Raw genomic sequence first — 20,205 nt, 5'->3', positions numbered from 1 at the left:
TTTTTGCTTTTTGCCCTCTACAGCTCCCTCTAGTACCATGCAAGTCATTCCCTGATGTCTTAACACATGTATCATCGTCTGCTTTTTCTTTGTCAGAGTTTTCCACATACTCCTTTCCTCTCCGATTCTGCAAAGAACCACCTCATTCCTCACCTTATCACTCCACTTAATTTTCAACTTTCGTCTGTAGCACCACTCGCAAATGCTTCGATTTACTTCTGTTCCGATTTTCCCACAGTCCACGTTTCACTACCAAAAAATGCTGTGCTCCAAACGTACACTCTCAGAAATTTCTTCCTCAAAGTAAGGCCAATGTTTGATACTAGTAGACTTCTCTTGGCCCGGAATTCCATTTTTGCCAGTGCTCGTCTGTTTCTGATGTCCTCCTTACAATAAAATAAATCTTTTACAATGGTAGTGGGAACTTATTTTGCACGGTTATAATGCAAGGACACATCTAACAACAACACGTAACGACGAAAACAAATCAGCTAAATCATACAGGTTTCAGACGAGACGCTAACGTGAATTTCTGAAATTCCTGACGCAACAGCAGCAATATTTTTGGCTAAACTATCCGGAGATTATCCATAACTTATCGACTGCATTCCATATATCTAGCTGCATACTTTTTTTGAAAGAACAGCAACTCTGATAATGCTTTAAATAAATATAGATCTGCACTTACTGAAAATTCAAAATATGTTAATAACGAATTTTACATTAAAAATCGTCCAGACCATCAAATCGCCTACACCTGTTTCGTGCTACAGCATGTGTGGCGCGGTCTGCTCGACTTTGCTGTCTACCGTGAATTCTAAAATAATTACAGTCAGTTACTGAAACAAAAAATCGCACTCGCCCTGGTGCGTGTGGCGTCGCAGGAGCCCGGTGGCTACGGGTAATCAGCTCTCCCAGGAGTATGAACGGTAACATGTGAATGGACACGCTAAACAGTTTATCCATAAATCTACGAGTTACGTAGCGTATTTACGTAATGCATTCGACGGTGAAACAATGTCATTATCAGGCATGATGCTGGTCCCATGTTGCGTAATAGGGTTAATGAAGCACTTGTCGCCATCCCCGTGTACACACCGGATTTAATTTCGATGCAGCGTTTCCGCCCACACACTGTGTAACTACATCACCGAGAAAGCGCAAGTAAACGCATGATCACAAATGAGTGCCTTTTGTCCCTTAACCGTACTGTTGAAAGTTACTGGAGCTCTGGAACAAAAAATTCTGTTTCCACTGTACGAAGAATCTTCCAAATACTTACGGGTGTGAGCATGGCCACTTAACGGGTACTTACCTCTTACTTCAGCAGTAAACAATATACAGCTCGTAGCGCCTCTGAAAACAAAACAAAAAAAAAAAATATGTGTCAGAAACCTATTCAAAATAAACGAACAGGAAACTAAGAATTTATCTGCACATAAATCAGAAAGAGCAATTAACAGAAGCACTACATTTCAGTTTACGAATTAAAGTATACACTGTAAGAATTTTTACAGCATTAATTTCTCTTGTTAACTAGTTTTTAGTTCGCCGTGCTATCATCAAAAAGGAACTGACTATTGTCATCAAAAATGATATTAAGAAGACAGTCAACTTTGGAAAAGACGATACAGCCGATAAGCGTGACGCAGTTTCTCAGAGTATAGTTTATCCGTGACAGTGCAACAATTGTGGGGGAAACAGTGAAACGTCCCCTTAGGAAAATTACTACACGACTGTGCTTAAACTGACACACAATAGTTTTTAGCGCAAAGCAGTCTGACTTTCAATAATCCCTACAAAAGAATGGCCATAACTAACATTAATCTATACCTTTCACAAATCACTTACCTCACAAAAAATCTTAGTTACTCGAACTACTGCAATACAGCGAGCACCATTACTGCCAGCTAAATAAAAGATTCAAACTACTGAAGGCACTAACTACTGATAGGCATAGTTCGCGAATGAAAGATTTTAATAGAGTACAAACAATGTATTTACCTTAATAGTCATAATATATATATCAGTTCATGACACCAATTCTTACAAATTTCAAAACTCCGCCATCTCTCTCCCCACGTCCACCACCGCTGGCGCCTCACCTCCAACTGCGCAACGCTACGCGCTGTTAGCATCCAGTTGCCGCTGCTCAACACTACAATGGCAGACAACAATGCAAACTAAACACAGACTGCGCACAGCACAGCCAGTGATTTTTCATACAGAGCGCTAAGTGGCGGCGGCGTTACCAATAAAAAAACCTAAACAACCTACTTACAACACAAGAGGCGTAATGGAGGCTTTACACTTTGAACGAATTGTATTTTTAATTAAAAACAGCACTACAGCTAAACTATGAAAATTACCTTTAAAATGACTGTAAATTACAATTTACAAATAAACGGAAAAATTTATGGAAATGCGAAGAAGAGTAACAATTTTTGTTTTCATTCATATGTAACATATCGTAGGGGACATTTCTTCTATGCAGCGACGGAAATGCCCTTTAATGCAGGATGAAGCACGAAAGATTACTCGATTTCCTTTCATTTCTAAAGCTGTAGGGTAGCCAGCTTCGAAACTGTGCGCGGAACATGAGTTAACGGAAATTAGCCAAGATAGCGTTAAGAGCCAATCACATTTGCTTGCAATAATGGCAAACACAAAGATGAAGACGGAGAATGTGCTAATACTCTGGCAGACAAAAAATGTTATAATAGCAAAGAGGGACGTTTTGCTCATTTTAGTAAACGGTTGGCTCTAAAGCCACCGGCCACGTGGTGGCCAGTTTAAATGCTATGGAGACTATGAGAATACACGCAGTTGTACAACTTCTAATCGCAATCCGTGAAAGTTTGCGAAATGAGCTTGAGCGCTAACCTGGGAGTTATTTTTTCGAACTATACAACGTGTCACTCATTCCTACATAGCTTGTTTCCTTCCAGTATTATAACAGAGCATAAGCGTGTGGGGAGAGACTACAGCGAAGAAGACAATATTTGAAAACTGGGAAGTTGAGGAAGAGGATACGACTAACAATGACTATATTGAAGAACCAAAAGAAGAAAACGTTCGCAGATGAAATGAGGCACGGAAAACTTGATGGCAGCCACAGACATAAATTATCACAAAGACATTCGGTTGCCTTTTTAATACACCACAGTTATGACTATGTCGCTGAGCTCTTAATGATAGAACACGTAAGCCCCGTAGGGGCCGCAAGGAGACATGCGTTAATTGATTCTCACTGGTATAGATTAACCAGCCTTTCGTTCGTGTATAATTGACACGAAATATGTGCCTGAATTCCTGCCTTGGCATTGGTAGTCCGCGCACCTGGGGATAAGTCTAGCTTATCCAAAAAGCACCCGTAAAGATCTTTGGAGATAGCTCTTCTGACCGTGACGTCAGAACGACCACCTACTTATCACGACTCAATTCTTCAGTCCCTTGGGTCGTTACAGAAGCCCACAATGCGTTGTTGTGGAACTAGATGTGTTATATTTGTAGTTCGCTGTTTCTGTAAGTTTCAAGAAAAAACAGCTGCAGCACCTTTTCCATGAGCACGCCAAGTGCTTCGGCAAACAACAATCACTGCCCCGTCGTTCATCGATGTATTTATATATGAGAACTCGTGGAAGTGGAAAGTGTTGTACGGCGTTTGGAGGATTTTGTGGAATTGTGGATGTCTGTGTGTGTGTGTGTGTGTGTGTGTGTGTGTGTGTGTGTGTGTGTGAGAGAGAGAGAGAGAGAGAGAGAGAGAGAGAGAGAGAGAGAACGCTACGAGATGTTCACTTACACCTAACAGGAACGTAGAGTGAACATCTTGCTTAGGCGATGGTCAACAACATGTACGAATTTTACAAAATGCATAACAATGTGCTGTCTGTGATAATGCTATTTATTCTGCTACCGGTTTCGGTTTTAAACCATCATCAACGCCAGAAAAATTATCGCACATGTATCACATGTCATACATGCTTTGACATACGTTACCACTGAAAACCATAATTGCCAATAAAAATTAAAAATTGTGACTAGATTGAAATGTGCCATCATTTTTCAATCTAGTCACAATTTTTCATTTTTATTGGCAATTACGGTTTTCAGTGGTAACATATGTCAAAGCATGTGCGAAATGTGACACATCTGCGATAATTTTTCTGCCGTTGACGACGGCTTAAAACCGAAACCGGTAGCAGAACATATAACATTATCACAGACAGCACAGTGTTATGCATTTTGTAGAAATGTGGAGGTGATGTAAATAAGCATAATACTCAGCGTTTAGTGTCGTCCACTACAGAATACTGGATCAAAGAATAAGCCCTAATTCACCAACACTGTATAATAAGCAGATCCCAGCACACAACATGTTTACTGGCGGCTCACAATGCGTTCGTTCAAAAAATGGTTCAAATGGCTCTAAGCACTATGAGACTTAACATCTGAGGTCATCAGTCCCCTAGACTTAGAACTACTTAAACCTAACTAATCTAAGGACATCCCACACATCCATGCCCGAGGCAGGATTCGAACCTGCGACCGTAGCAGCAGGGCGGTTCCGGACTGAAGCGCCTAGAACCGCTCGGCCACCACGTCCGGCTTAATGCGTTCGTCACTTGTCACCAGTCCAATCGGCGAGCATTTCCTTAAGAATGTAGCAGCTGAAGATAACTGATCCCCATACAACGGACTGTCCGTATTCAGTCGTTGAAAGAGGGATGCCTCTGCGTTGTTGTAGGTGCCAGCAGTCAGACCCTATTCTTAACAATAGGCGAATTATGCGCAGTATCACGAAGGCTTTTGGTCATCCTACGAACCGGTGTTGCATAACGCGGAAGCTTTGATCCACAGTGACAGTTCTCTGGTTTACACTAACTTTTCCCAGATGTATTTCGATCTCCAGATGAATGCAGATGATTCAAGGTAGGTTTTACCCATCAATAGTGACGGAGTTGTCTGCACTACACACCGATTACTACAAAAGTTTATCTGGAAGAATCATGTAGTCATTTCGGCACAAATCGCAGTTTTGTATGGGATAAAGGTGACACTGGAATTGGATGAGTTTCTCTGTGATGGTCTCGCTTCCTATATTTTTAAGTAGTATTTACTTAGCTCGTACACGTTAGGCAAGGAAAAACATTCGCTTGGATTTGGTTGAACTCTAGAATACTCCTCGGGTTGAGAGCAGCTGTGCTCTGTGTGTTTAATATCATTGGTATTGCATTTCTTCCCTTCAAAGGAACAGTCATGTGGGGATAAAGCCAAGGCCGTTGTGAAGGCGACCAAATTTAGCCGCTTTCGAGCGTTCTGGAAATTTGTTCGACGTAACAAGAAGAACGTCATCCAGGACATCAAGCACGACACTGGCAGTACAGTGGCGTGCGCCACACAGCAAGAGCCGCTGTGCTTGTGCAGGCTGGCCTCTTCTCGCGAGCTGCGGAAAAAAACTGATTTCCCTGGACGTCTTGTACCTTTCAGTCGTTATTGTGGTATCGATGAAACATTGGCGGGAGATTCCATGACTCGAAATTCACAGCCGACAAGCAGTTTTTACCGTACATTCATTTCGTGTGCACAATTAGCGAATATTTTTTCGGCTGGAATCTAATGTCGCCTTTGAGTACAACAATGATCATGTGAAAGTGAAAACAGAACTTTCAACATATCTGGAAGGGAGAGAGGGGAGCGGGAGATCGGAAGGGGAAATTTGGCATAAAACGGTCCGTCAGAAAGCTAAAGGAAACCTTACCAACACACAGGAGAAGTATCATCTTCTACAAAGGAAGTGAGAAACCTTAATCCCTTTTCTACACAGCACATAATTCATTCGTGTTGTTCCTTCTCAGCGCGCAAATGTTTGTGTGTATGAACCGAACAACGGCTGAAACGGCATTGAAGTAGTGGCGAGGACCAGGGCTTCCCACGCTTCCACGTCATGAATGGAAGTAAGCCGGTTGTCATTCGTGCGCGCTCAATCTGTCCTAGAGTATAAAAAGTTCCTCCTCAGTCACGGAGTTTGTCCCCAAATAGCATCACGGCGCCCACCTAAGCGCGACGACTGGCCTCTGGACTCGGAGCATTAAAATTAACAGCCCGTGCGCTCCTACAGACGTTCCCGACGCTATCGATCACCGGTCGATCATCGTGAGAACTGTGCCGTCTGCGTGATCCACGGGAAAGACCGACGCAGCAAACGTTGTTGGTCTCCCAGTGAAGCAAGCGAGGTAGAAAACAGGTCGAGTATTTGTCCAACACAGGAATTCTGATGAGTTTCTATCTCATAGTAATAATTTCTTTACCTGAATTGCATGGATGGTCAAACCCATTATGGTAATACAGTACTGTTTGTGAAAATTGCAACAGTCAGAACGAATGGTCGGAATCACTTCAAAATCCGAGGATGCGTAAGCAGTGGAACCATAATAAGAGATAAAGATCGCAGAGGGATGGTGTGCACGTAGGTCGAGCAGCGCCCTCTTTTGTGTATCTGGACGGGTCAGTCTTAGCCTATGCCACGCTCAGTCAGGGTACAGCCGTCATGGGAAGTGGAAACGTGCAATCAAGTGCCGGTATGCCTCGTCGATGTCACAGGGCGAAAATCAGCATGTGAGTTCGCTCGAACGGTTTCCGAATGACATGTCTCCAGGAAATAATATGCCGTACCGCGACATTGTGGCTCGTACAGGGACGCTACTACGACAGTGACGCGTATGTGGAACTAGTGGACAGGATCGTTCACTGCTACGACTGGCCATTGGGCCACAGAGCGGGAGGAACGCCATTTTGTCTGCATGGCCGTACCCGACAGATAAGCTTCTTCCACAGTGTTGATTCGTCGTTGGAGCACTGCGACTGGGTGAACATATCTGCCATCTGCTGATGGAGGCCTGGTGGCAAGTTTGCCACGACGTCGCTTTCCAATGATCAGAAGCCACCAACGCCTCAGACTGCAATGGGTACGTGAACAAAGCCACTAGCGTGATTAGTTGCAAAATATAGAGTTTTCGGATCAGTCCAGCTTCAACTTGTCCTACAGCGATGACGTTGTACGTGTTGGACGGGTGCCGTGACTAACTGAGTTGGGTAGATTCCACTGTCGAGCAGCATAGTGGACAAACACCAAGTTTGAAGGTTTGGGGCGCCACTGGTTGTAACACGCAATGTCGCCTCACCTATGTATTAAGATCAGTCTGAACATCAACCGCTACATCAGGGAGGTTTTAGACTCCAGTGTGTTGCCCCTCCTTCAGGTACCTGTAAATGTCATATTTCATCAGCACAATGTTCGGGCACACGTAAGCGAGAAACGCACAAGCTTTCTCCGAAGAACGACAGGTACCACTGCTTCCCTCGCCTTCACGTTCGTCTGACATATCGCACGTCAACATGTCTGGGACATGGTCGGTCGGCAAGATTTGCCGACACGCCTACAAACCGCGTAGCAGTGTGTTCCTCAACAGTGTATTCGGGCTCTCTTTGATTTCGTACCAAGACATCAACAAGCTCTGTTTGCAGCACGCAACGGTTTCACGCCGCACTTAATTCTCGTGGTCAAGTGCATATATACGTATATAATTTTAATTATTTGCGTTTCGTCATTTCACTAATCTGTGGAATAAATTCCATTGTAATCACATGTCTCCTTCTTGGTTAATCATAGTCTGGACGTTGTAGCTCTCCGTTTCGTGCTCGGTAAGGAAATTAGAGCTTTCTAAGGAAAATGTTTTACCCCAACATGTTTCAGCACTTTCTGTCACATGACGCTATCAGTTATGTACAAGTATGTTGATACTTTTATATTTTCTATGCATTCTATAGCTTGTCATGGTTTTTGATGCTGTGGTCTTGTTTACCTTGTTTATGCCGTGTTAAAACTGTTATTTCTTTTGAGATTGTCGTTTGTAGCTGTTAGACGTATTTTTGTCGACATTTCACGAGTTTTGCTAACAAAATACACTCCTGGAAATTGAAATAAGAACACCGTGAATTCATTGTCCCAGGAAGGGGAAACTTTATTGACACATTCCTGGGGTCAGATACATCACATGATCACACTGACAGAACCACAGGCACATAGACACAGGCAACAGAGCATGCACAATGTCGGCACTAGTACAGTGTATATCCACCTTTCGCAGCAATGCAGGCTGCTATTCTCCCATGGAGACGATCGTAGAGATGCTGGATGTAGTCCTGTGGAACGGCTTGCCATGCCATTTCCACCTGGCGCCTCAGTTGGACCAGCGTTCGTGCTGGACGTGCAGACCGCGTGAGACGACGCTTCATCCAGTCCCAAACATGCTCAATGGGGAACAGATCCGGAGATCTTGCTGGCCAGGGTAGTTGATTTACACCTTCTAGAGCACGTTGGATGGCACGGGATACATGCGGACGTGCATTGTCCTGTTGGAACAGCAAGTTCCCTTGCCGGCCTAGGAATGGTAGAACGATGGGTTCGATGACGGTCAGGATGTACCGTGCACTATTCAGTGTCCCCTCGACGATCACCAGAGGTGTACAACCAGTGTAGGAGATCTCTCCCCACACCATGATGCCGGGTGTTGGCCCTGTGTGCCTCGGTCGTATGCAGTCCTGATTGTGGCGCTCACCTGCACGGCGCCAAACACGCATACGACCATCATTGGCACCAAGGCAGAAGCGACTCTCATCGCTGAAAGCGACACGTCTCCATTCGTCCCTCCATTCACGCCTGTCGCGACACCACTGGAGGCGGGCTGCACGATGTTGGGGCGTGAGCGGAAGACGGCCTAACGGTGTGCCGGACCGTAGCCCAGCTTCATGGAGACGGTTGCGAATGGTCTTCGCCGATACCCCAGGAGCAACAGTGTCCCTAATTTGCTGGGAAGTGGCGGTGCGGTCCCCTACGGCACTGCGTAGGATCCTACAGTCTTGGCGTGCATCCGTGCGTCGCTGCGGTCCGGTCCCAGGTCGACGGGCACGTGCACCTTCCGCCGACCACTGGCGACAACATCGATGTACTGTGGAGACCTCACGCCCCACGTTTGGAGCAATTCGGCGGTACGTTCACCCGGCCTCCCGCATGCCCACTATACGCCCTCGCTCAAAGTCCGTCAACTGCACATACGGTTCACGTCCACGCTGTCGCGGCATGCTACCAGTGTTAAAGACTGCGATGGAGCTCCGTATGCCACGGCAAACTGGCTGACACTGACGGCGGCGGTGCACAAATGCTGCGCAGCTAGCGCCATTCGACGGCCAACACCGCGGTTCCTGGTGTGTCCGCTGTGCCGTGCGTGTGATCATTGCTTGTACAGCCCTCTCGCAGTGTCCGGAGCAAGTATGGTGGGTCTGACACACCGGTGTCAATGTGTTCTTTTTTCCATTTCCAGGAGTGTATATCAGAGGCGTGTGCAACAGTTAGAAACGACAATATCAAAAGAAATAAGTGTTTTAACACGTCTTCTACAAGTGAAGCACGACCACAGCTTCAAAGGAAAACCTGACCGAATGGACAGGAAATCCTACAAAGTTTTGATCGTATGTCAACGGATGGAAGCCACTTTTCTAAATATTATGCGATGACAATCGCATCAAAACGGAAGAGGACAAAGAGAAGGCCGAAATACTGACGCTTTTGTTCCAGAACTGTTACACGGAGGAAGATCGTACGGTGGTTCCTCTAAGTCATCGCACGAAAGCCAAAGTGTCAGATGTCGACCGCAGGATAGAAAAGCAACTGAAATTGCTCAACAGAAATATGGTCAGTGGAAGTTTCATTAACTTCTCACAGAATAACTATTGACAACTGTAGCAGTCGTGCAGTATAGCGGAGTATTTGGTTCCGAGAGTCGGTCGAGCCACATGCACAAATTCGCAAGTTTCTGTATATTCCACTGAAACACCGTCCGTTCGAAAAGTTCCGAGATTCTTTTTATTCCTGACGTACAAGGGACGTCAGTGTGGTAAATACGGTGGCGGCTTCAAGTAACAACGATAAACAACAGATGTACGAGTACATTCAAAAAATGGTTCAAATGGCTCTGTGCACTATGGGACTTAACATCTATGGTCATCAGTCCCCTAGAACTTAGAACTACTTAAATCTAACTAACCTAAGGACAGCACACAACACCCAGCCATCACGAGGCAGAGAAAATCCTTGACCCCGCCGGGAATCGAACCCGGGATACGAGTACATTCAATCTGTGAGCTGTGAGGAGGCAGTGTTAAGCAGCCGACGTGTGCCCATTGTGTGCCAAAAAATCGCAATGGACAAAGTCTCTAAATCAAGTGTTTCACGACATTCTAAAGAAGGTTTTGGAGAAGTGAACATTGTGTGGAATGTTTCTCTTGCACACCTCGACTCCCAAAGAAACACGACGACGTATGTCCGCTTGCTGCGACTTGATTGAAATGCAAAACGCTGGAAAAAATTATCACGGACGACGAGACTTGGCGTTACCAATACGAACCTACCACTCAACGACAAAGTGCCGATATCGACATGGAGGATCAACAGACATTCAAACCAATGTGACGCGCAGTTTTAACAAGATGCCAAAGAAGGATATTTCTGACAGGTCCACATGAATGTGTGAACATATTTTGTTTTGTGCTCAAGGGTGGGGGAGTGGGGGGGGGGGGGGGAGGACATATGAAGCATTAAAACCGCCGCCTTAACGTTTCTCTGATCTATATTAATTCAGACTCGAAACGTTTTGGACTGACGGGGTGCGTGACGTCAAGTTGTGCATCAGAGGATTTGCGGGTCAGTAAGGCGCAATGTGTCAACACATACAGGATATGATTGTTAAGGTGGACTATTTTAGTTCGGCGCATGAGATGTATTCGGATAGCCCAACCAGAAAGTAAACAATTGTATTAGAGTACTAATACGAATCAGTTTCAACTTGTTACGAAGTGTGAACACTTTCACACTCATCCGTCTTGCTTCAAAAGAAGATGGCTTAACGCGGCTGTGTCCTCGGTGCCTGAAAGAACGGGCCGGGCGCTACGGGGTACGGATAGGAAGCGGCCGACACGACGCGACGCGTCCCGGGCTGTCCCGGCGCGGCCGTAGGCGTCGGCCGCCCCTCGGATATGATTAACGCGCCTGGGGCCGCTAATTGCTTTCAATTAGCGCGCCGAGCCTGATACAGCCAAGGTCGGCCGGGCACGTGGGACGGCCGCTGAGGGGGCAGATTTCGAGAGGGGGAGGGGGGAGGGGAACAGGAAGAGTCTAGTCGAGGCATATCGTCAGGAGGGGGAGGGAGCGAAAAAAGTCGTCTAGACTGGAGCAAACGCCGTTGTAACGAAATCACAGGGAATATTTTTCGCAGTCCCAGCTTCGTAACGAAGTTAAAACCAGAGCATTGTGCGTCTGTCCCAACGATGCCGTGCAACTAATGCAATTCGGAGTTACCACGTCACGTTTTCGCCCTAATATCTCGAACCGTATGCGATAGAGGTAACAGGCGCTATTTTTGCTAAATGATGGAAAACTCAAGACCCTATTTAAAAAAAAATGGTTCAAATGGCTCTGAGCACTATGGGACGTAACATCTCAGATCATCAGTCCCCTAGAACTTAGAACTACTTGAACCTGACTAACCTAAGAACATCACACACATTCATGCCCGAGGAAGGATTCGAACCTGCGACCGTAGCGGTCGCGCGGTTCCAGACTGAAGCGCCTAGAACCGCTCGGCCACCACGGCCGGCCTCAAGCCCCTATAGCTTAAGTTTCATGGAACTGGTGGTTTAACACACAACTGTTCTGAACCATACTTAACAAACAGAATGTAAAAATTTATGCTTAATAACTCAATGTTGGAAGGAGAGAAAAGTTTAGTCACTGGGGAGAAATGACGAAGGGAATCCCACAAGAATGAATTCTGTATCCACTCCTATTGCTTATACACTAACAGAAGAAAAAATCGCAACATCAAAGTGTAATTAATGTAGAGTAATTATATTTCGGGAATACAGTCCTCTAGTTAATATATGTGAGTCATTAACATTCCAAGATCACACGTTAATGTAAGCGCGAGATAAGCCATTGCAAATGTGTAACGCTGATACATTAATAACCTGTGTAAAAGCCAGAATGTAGAATGCAACCATGCAAACGTGCATACACCTTGTTGTATAGGTGCCGGAAGTCAATCTATGGCATGCAGTTCCATGCGTGTTGCACTTGGTCGGTCAATACAGGGACGGTTACTGCCGTCTGTGGATGATGCTGGAGTTGCCGTTCCATGACGTTCCATATGTACTCGAATGGAGAAAAATCTGGTGATCGAGCAGGTCAAGGGCAGATGCCGACACTCTGTATAGCCTGTTGAGCTACAACAGCGGTATGTGGGTGAGCGTTATCCTGTTAGAAAACACATCCTGGAATGCTGTTCATGAATGACAACATAAGAGGCCGAACAACCAGATTGACGTACAAATTTCCAACTAAAGTGCGTGGGTTAATCACAAGAATGCTCCTGCTGTCTTACGAAATCGCACCCAAGACCATAACTTCACGTGTAGGTTCAGAGTGTCTAGCATGCAGACACGTTGGTTGCAAGCCCTCAACCGGCCTTGTGATAACCAACATATGCCCATCACTGGCACCGACGCAGAACTAGCTTTCATCAGAAAACACAACAGACCTCCACTCTGCTATCCAATGAGATCTCGCTTGACACCACTGAAGTGGCAAACGGCGGTGGATTGGAGTCAGTGAAATGCACGCTACAGGCAGTCTGGCTCTGAGTTGTCCTTGAACTAATCGATTTGTGACAGTTCGCTGTGTCACTGTGATGCCAAGTGCTGCTTAAACCGCGGCTGCAGATGCACCGAACACGATGGTATTCCCTACCGGTAGTGCCACGTGGCCGTCCGGAGCCCGGTCTTCTTGCGATCATACATTATCGTGACCATCGCTGCCAGCTATCATGTTCGGAGGCTATATTAGAACACGGCTTCGTTCAAACTCACTGGAGTGCTGGTAATGACGTCTTTGTCGCCTTAAAGGCATTCTTGACTAACATCACCACACCACGCCCAATCTTAAAGGTAACTGACGCTAACGACCGTTACAGCGTGTATTTAAAGCAAACCTGATGGTAGCGCCACTCATGCGTCTGGTGTGAAATTTTAATAGACATCTTCTGGAAACGTGCCTACCTACTTTCGAACTTTCGTCAACGTCGCGCAACTCCTTCTTAGTGCCGCAATTTTTTTTCCGTCTGTGTCTATGGGACTGGTATTCCACAAAGCATCCATCAAGCATAAATGGTGTGTTATACTAGTGTTATAATAAATCCCATTAGAGAGAAAGCAACAGAAGAGATTGTTAATGATGTTTTTCAAAGAATTATTAAGTTGTTCTTTGAAAATGGATTCTCCTTAATTTTAAGAAAACTTACTATATTCAGTTCCAACAGAGTAAAATGCTCCACATCTTTGGATGTACTTGCTGACGAAAACTTAAACTGGAAGAAGTATATTCCTGCGCTTCTCAAAAAACTGAGTTCAGCTACTTTTACTCTTCGTATAATTGCTAGTCTTAGAAACAAGCGAATCAACCTGTTGACATATTTTGCTCAGTAGTGCCTTATGGAATAATTTTCTGAGGTAACACATCATTTAGAAAGAAAGTATTGATTGCGCAAAAGAGAACAGTAAGAATAATATGTGATATTCACCCACCACCCGCCGTCGTCATGTTGGGACCTTCTCACAGAGTTATGCATTTTAACTGGACCCTCATACGATATATATACCCTAGTATACAAATTCGCTAGTGAAATTTATCATAAATCATCTATCACAGTTTCTGAAGAGTAATGACATCCATACTTACAACTTTAGAGGGAAAAATTATCTTTATTATTCATTGTTAAAGCTGTCAGTAGCTCAGAGTGGTGTTCGAATGCAGCAATAAAAATCTTTGATCATTTCCCCAATACCATTAAATGCCTGACAGGTAGCAAGACAAGTTTTAAATCCTACATAAAAATATTTCTCCTGGACAACATCTTCTATTACATGGACGAATTTTTATTCAGAAACTGGTAATCTTTAAAAAAAAAAAGGTATTTTTAAGTTTAGTTGCATTATTAGCACTAAGAAACTATTTGTTCATCAATGTTACCAATAATCATGTATACACGTCCTGTAAATTGACTCGTTCCACATTATTTCGATAGAAGAATCGTTCAAGAATTCAATGGAACATGTAGCTAACTAACTGTTTTCGCATACTGAGGATTCAATTTTTGTGAAAAGATCTCCCAAAGAAAAATGCTGATGCCTCAGTGTCTGGCACCCCAGCTCGGGTTATCATATCCGTGACACTCTCTCTCCTAATTCGTTATAATACAAAACGGGCAGCCCCCTTCTCTCAACTTTTTCGATGTCCTTCATCAGTCCTCTCTGGTAAAGGACCCATACTGCGCAGCTGTCCTCTAGCAGAGTAGGACAAGTACAGAGCAGGCAGTCTCTTTTGTAGACGAGGCGGTACGGAAACAGTCCAAGGGGTTTTTCGCTCCACCCCATTATGCAAAGGCTTCTTTACTCTACCAAATTTTGCCTCCCTACTGTATTATTCTAACAAGGTACCCAGTGTCTTCCTCAGATGAAGAAACCACTCCATGATAGGCATTTCCAAAATGATGACGGGATCATTTTCGAGCCTGAATGTTTCCTGGACAGCCAGATGCAGACTTCAGCAACCTAGGTCTCCATAAGTCAAACATCGATGGAAAAATCTGCCGCAATCAAGGGTGAACAAATAGGAAACTACCATTAATCTCACCAAGTTTTCTCTTCGCAGCTTGATTTTTTAAAGTGATGATTATAACTTCATGACTGCCCTTTGTGCAGCCATTGCAGAAAGTAGTCGTCCATTTTTTTACTTCTCTACCTCCCTATTTCCTGGTGATACTGCCGTAAAAAAAAGGTTTTCGTGTTTCACTTGTATCCACACTGCCCAAAAAAGTTTTCGTCACACGCATATCTGGGATCGTTTGTGGGCTTAGATTCAAGATTAGCAGGAAATGTAAAAATAAGCCTTATGAAACGAAAAAAATACTTTACCATGAAATGAAAAGAATAACAAAAATAACTTCACTGTGTCAAAAAGGGCAAATCTTCGAAAATATGTGGATAACATTTGTTACCGTGTTGCCCAATAACATGCTTAGACCCTCCACACGATGGTGGACACACTGCTGCTCAAGCCTGTCGGACTCATAGTCAGTGTCCCTCTCGAGGTCATCAAATGTGCGACTCAACTGGTCCCAAGCATTATCATTAGAGTTCGTGTCAATAGATACCACAGATTATTTCATCCGTTTCCTTCCTACCTCTGGGAGGAAGCAACTCACGAGGTGAACACAGGGTGACAGTGCCTTTATCTTCTTGAAAGATGAATCCATCGCCAAAATGTTGACTGCTGTACTCTAATTACTCTCGACAGTAACAAGAGGAGTTCAATTTCCGTACATAATATGACTCAAAACATGATTGACCTGCGTACCTGTCTACCAGTAAAACCAGTAGGTGTGAATGGTTGAAACATGCAATGGTAACTGGCGGCCGATACACGTATCTAAAACGATTATCACCCGTCGGACAAGTTGAAGACTTACTCACATTATGTGCGCACCATGGCAACCACGGGTTTGCACTGTTGTTCGTAATGGATGCCTAAAGGCCTAACTAATAGTATCAAGACGGCCGTGTGCTGTCTGGGTTGACAGAGAGCCCCGCTCTTCCTCCACGTCCCCTTTAATCAAAAACACGCCGATAGTTTCAGTTTTTCTGTATTTGCAAGATATTAAGAATTATTTCGATTTATGGGTTTTGAGCTCGAAAGCGCCTTTTTACTGGCGTGGAGGTGGGACGCACAATATGTACGGTTGGAGCGTAGAAGCATGTCACACTTTTTTCGTCAGTGCAGTGGGTGACACCATTGTACCGGCAGTGTAGGGAGAAGCTTGTTCCGGCAGTTAGTGCAACTCTAGTTTATGCTGAAGTTAGAAAATTTCAGCCAAGCTACAGGGCTACGACATGCATAGAAAATTTCGGCCACAGTCGGGACAATTCTCTGTCATTTCTGTAATAATTATTATCGAACTTAGTAAATTAATAAAAATAAATTAGCGCACTCTTCTAGAGGCTCCAAATTCACGCAGTATGTATCGTTGCAACAGTGCATATGTAGTACACGAAGTGATTACACTTACAGATGGAACAGTACAAGTGGTTTTGAGGTACCAGGTAGCGGTCCATGCTGAAACACCCATATTAGTATGCGGTGTAGCCTCCGTATGCTGCAGAGCAGGCGCTGACACTGGCATTCAGTCGATCGTACAGATGGAGAATGCTATTCTGGGATACGTTATACCAAACCTACTCGACCTGTTCACGTAGTTCTGCAAGAGTTGTTGGTTGACGAGTCGCACGAATCACTCCTCGTCCCACCATATGCCACACATGCTCAACTGGGGGCAAGTCTAAAGATTTTGCTAGCCAGGAAAGTCATTGCACCTCTTGCAGAGCACGTTGCCAGTTGCAAGAACGGCAAAAGCACGGGCCTAACAATATTCTGCACGTACCGAGTGATGGTTAACGTCCCCTCCAGAAACACCAAAAGTGACACAGAGTTGTAGCTTAACGTGCCCCAGGCCATAAGATCTGGGGTGGGGCCAGTAAGTCTCGGACGAATGCACTCTACGAGACAACGCTCACGAGGTCTACATCGTACGCCCTGTGATCCTATGATAGTATCAGTCGAGCCGTGCTCGTCGTTGCTGTGTGAGTGGAAGACGAGCTAGAGGTCTGTGTGCCCGTAGTCTCACTGCTAACAACCGCTTTATAACAGTTCGTGTTCACAAGTCTGGGCACACAAGTCCTCTTATGTGTGTGTGGTAGCTGTACGATCTGGCACTGCCACCTTCAAATACGACGATACCGGCGGGCGTCTGTGCTGTGTGGACGTTAAGTACCTCGACTACAGGTGTGAGAATGTTCACGTGACCACTGATACCAGTATCGTTGAACAAATGACGCAATACGTCCCCTGTGTAGCAATTCTCCGAAAGAACCGTCCCGCCACACGGAAGGCCACAATTTGAATCCCCTTTTCAGACTTGCTGTAAGCACGAGTGCGCTTCCATGACATGGTTACATGCTTGCTTCACACGCCTGCACCACACTAAGTCTTCTCATTAAGAGCATTCCCTATTAAAGCTTAGACAGAGATGGCGCTCTGGTAGCAAGGCACTACGCTACTGGTTGGCGGTCGACGTTGATACCATTATCCGTACATCTACTATCCGCCAGTTAGCATATGCCTTCATCGGATCATAATCGACATCAACTTTGCAGGAGTAGTAATCCTTTTCCGGCAGTGCGTAATATTGGAGCTTTACGCTGCTTTACTTGGGACTCCTGTTGGAGGCGGTATACACGGTATTGGTGGTATAAGCGCCGATAGTGTAATCATTGGTACTTCGATATGTATCCACTACAGTGCAAGTGTGTTAGTTGTCTTTTCTCTCTGTCTGACAATCTTGCCGCAAACGCTTCACATAATTTACTACGTGCTGTTTTCTTCACAGTCGTAACTGCACCACTAAGTGGACTACACCTGTCAGTATGAACTAACAGTCCGCTCGTCCACACTTCAGCACCTGAGCTGCTGCCCAGGAGAAAATAAGTATGAATGATTTGCCACATGCACTTGGTTGTATTAACCAACCTAAAAACGTTCACCTCCTAATGTTTATATTATTAGTCTGCAAATGAAGTAAATACTGATGTCATGTTGTTCACTGCATTGTCCTGTAAACAAATAAAATATCTGGATTTATACCTTGTATAGCTGCCTTCGTCCGACCTTTGAGCTACTTCACCTAGACAATTGTAGGGGGAATCGCGATGGAACTCGCCATTTTTCACATTAACAAACAGTGGGAAAGTAAAAATGATAAGAGACATAAAAAACTTAGGACTGAGCGGGGATCCACCGGAGATCTCTGGACTCGAAGTCTGGCATTTTACCACCTAGTCAGAGAAAGGCTGTTACACATAATAAATAAGGCAAGACCGCAAATACAGAGCTATAATGCGTTCACCAAGCGCCCACCTTACCGCTTCGCCAGGTAGCTTATACTTATTAAGTTTAGACGATAAAGAGATATCTGAAACCACCGAGCCTCTAGCCGAATGCCATTATAGGCATCGGATTATTATTATTATTATTATTATTATTTTATTGTGTGACTGTGGACTTTGCTGGCGTGTACTACTGATAAGAAATTCTTGGGTTTCCCGCCAGGTGGCAGTGATGTGATACCGTGACGTTACAGAGAATGTCATACTGAACATGTTATCACGATTTCATTTCACAAATTATGCCGTCAATGACAAATTTAGTCCAAATGCCTCGTTCACGACGGCCAGCCTCAACTGTGAGAAGACTTCAGTTGCTGTAATTCGCCCACTCAACTTCAGAGTCCGGCCTTTAAACCTCAAATGCGCCAGCCTGCTTTGCCCCTCCCCCTGCTTTACGACTGAGAACTTCCTAGCGCACAGCGTGTGCGCGCAGAGCGGGCGCCGTGCGACGGGCACGCTATACGCGGAAAGGACCGGCGACGTGCGCCACGGCCGGCCGGACTGGAATGCGAGCAGGAAGGAACTGCCGCGAAGACCTTGGCGCGTCGCGCCGCCGTCGCGGGCCCATTGCCCGCTAAGCGGCCGCAGCACGAACGCGATCCGCGCTGCGCCGCACCGGGCCGCGTCCTCGTCTGTTCAATCAGCGCAGCGCAGCAGTTACCTACCTACTGCACTCCTCGATCCAGTAACTTGGTTCTGAACCCGACTCTCATACACACAACAGAAGGTAACGAAACTCTCGATTATTACACCGGCTGCGAATGCTATAACAGCCGCCGTATGTATGACATCTGTCATTCATTAATGACAACGCGACAAACTGGGATATCCGCGTCGCGCAGTAGGAAATCACTATGTTATAGAAGCACACGGTCATGCTGAGAAGTACGGACAAACAAAATGTTCTGGAGTCTGCTGTACATACTATAGACGCAAATTAAGTTGACACTCGGCGTGGTGGCAGATTGTAGCGATCGCAAATGCGAAATCCCTTTACGGTCGCTCCCATTATCCACCGCATTGGGTGCCAGATTACTTTGCGCGTATAGTACCACATCTCCTCAGGACCTTACTTATTACTTCCAGGAAGCTAGTCTCTGTCTCAGAGGCGCACCGAGTTAGGCGGTGCAATATCCAGACGCTAGATTTAACTAGGATAGCGGTTCAAATCCCCGACCGCCCGTCCAGAACTAGGTTTCCCGTCATTTTCGTAAATGCCTTAAGCCGAACGGCGCGACAGTTCCAAAGGGCGCGGCCGATTTTCTTCCACACCCTTCTCCTGCCCGCTTGTTTGCTCCAAATCGTATGATATACCACAGAGTTCTGGAGACCTTTCTCGCCTCTCAGTTGTTCGTCTAGTCCAAATTCTGCATAAAATAATTCTTCCGAACCACAAAAAATATTTTGTATGTGCTTTGTGTGTGCATATAAAACTGGTACAGTGGTGGTTAGCGTCTGTTTGACATCAGTACTAAGAACAATAATTTTATAACTATTTCATATAGAAACTCATTCTCCGACTTTCAAATGATTTCAACTCCTATTAAAACACTTATTGATGGTTTTATTGTTACCCTGCAGTCAACTAATCACAATACTTCTCCCTCCTTCCATTGCACTTCACAAGTTGGCGTTAAAACTTGCTTTCTTCTAACGACATATTAGTATTTCTTATCTTATCTTTTCTGTTTTAGTAAAATTGTTTTTCTTTTCTCTAAGAGCAAATATAATAGTCTGACTGTGAAGAGTGTTGTTTATAATGAAGAAAAGACTCGCACACACACACACACACACACACACACACACACACACACACACACACACACAATAGTTAAGTTACCTTTCTAAAGCAATATCCGTCTTTTGTTTGATAGATTTCTCTTGTCACTTCCTTCTTCGCTTTTCCTCCTCCTAGCCCCGATCTGTTCATACCTCGTAAGTTCCTTTAAGTGACAATAATCACTCATTTTTGTTCAAACATTGTGTCACGTTCTTTTATGCTGAAGCACTAATACCCTTCGTAAGTTACTGACTTGT

The 20,205-nt window shown here is 45.0% G+C and overlaps 1 protein-coding gene across 4 annotated transcripts in view; it reads right to left on the bottom strand.

The window, feature by feature from the left end:
• Positions 1-20,205, bottom strand: part of LOC126272766 (myocyte-specific enhancer factor 2) — an 841,022-nt gene that overhangs the window by 341,240 nt on the left and 479,577 nt on the right. For all 4 annotated transcript variants that reach the window (XM_049975898.1, XM_049975894.1, XM_049975902.1 and 1 more), the window contains one exon: positions 1,316-1,356. The gene's annotated coding sequence lies outside the window, so the exon portion shown is untranslated. The remainder of the gene's footprint in view (positions 1-1,315; positions 1,357-20,205) is intronic.

This window comes from Schistocerca gregaria, chromosome 5, assembly GCF_023897955.1.
Source record: "Schistocerca gregaria isolate iqSchGreg1 chromosome 5, iqSchGreg1.2, whole genome shotgun sequence".
NCBI lineage: Eukaryota > Metazoa > Arthropoda > Insecta > Orthoptera > Acrididae > Schistocerca > Schistocerca gregaria.
The sequence above is the reverse complement of the archived record's forward strand: the minus strand, read 5'-3'. Positions and strand labels throughout refer to the sequence as shown.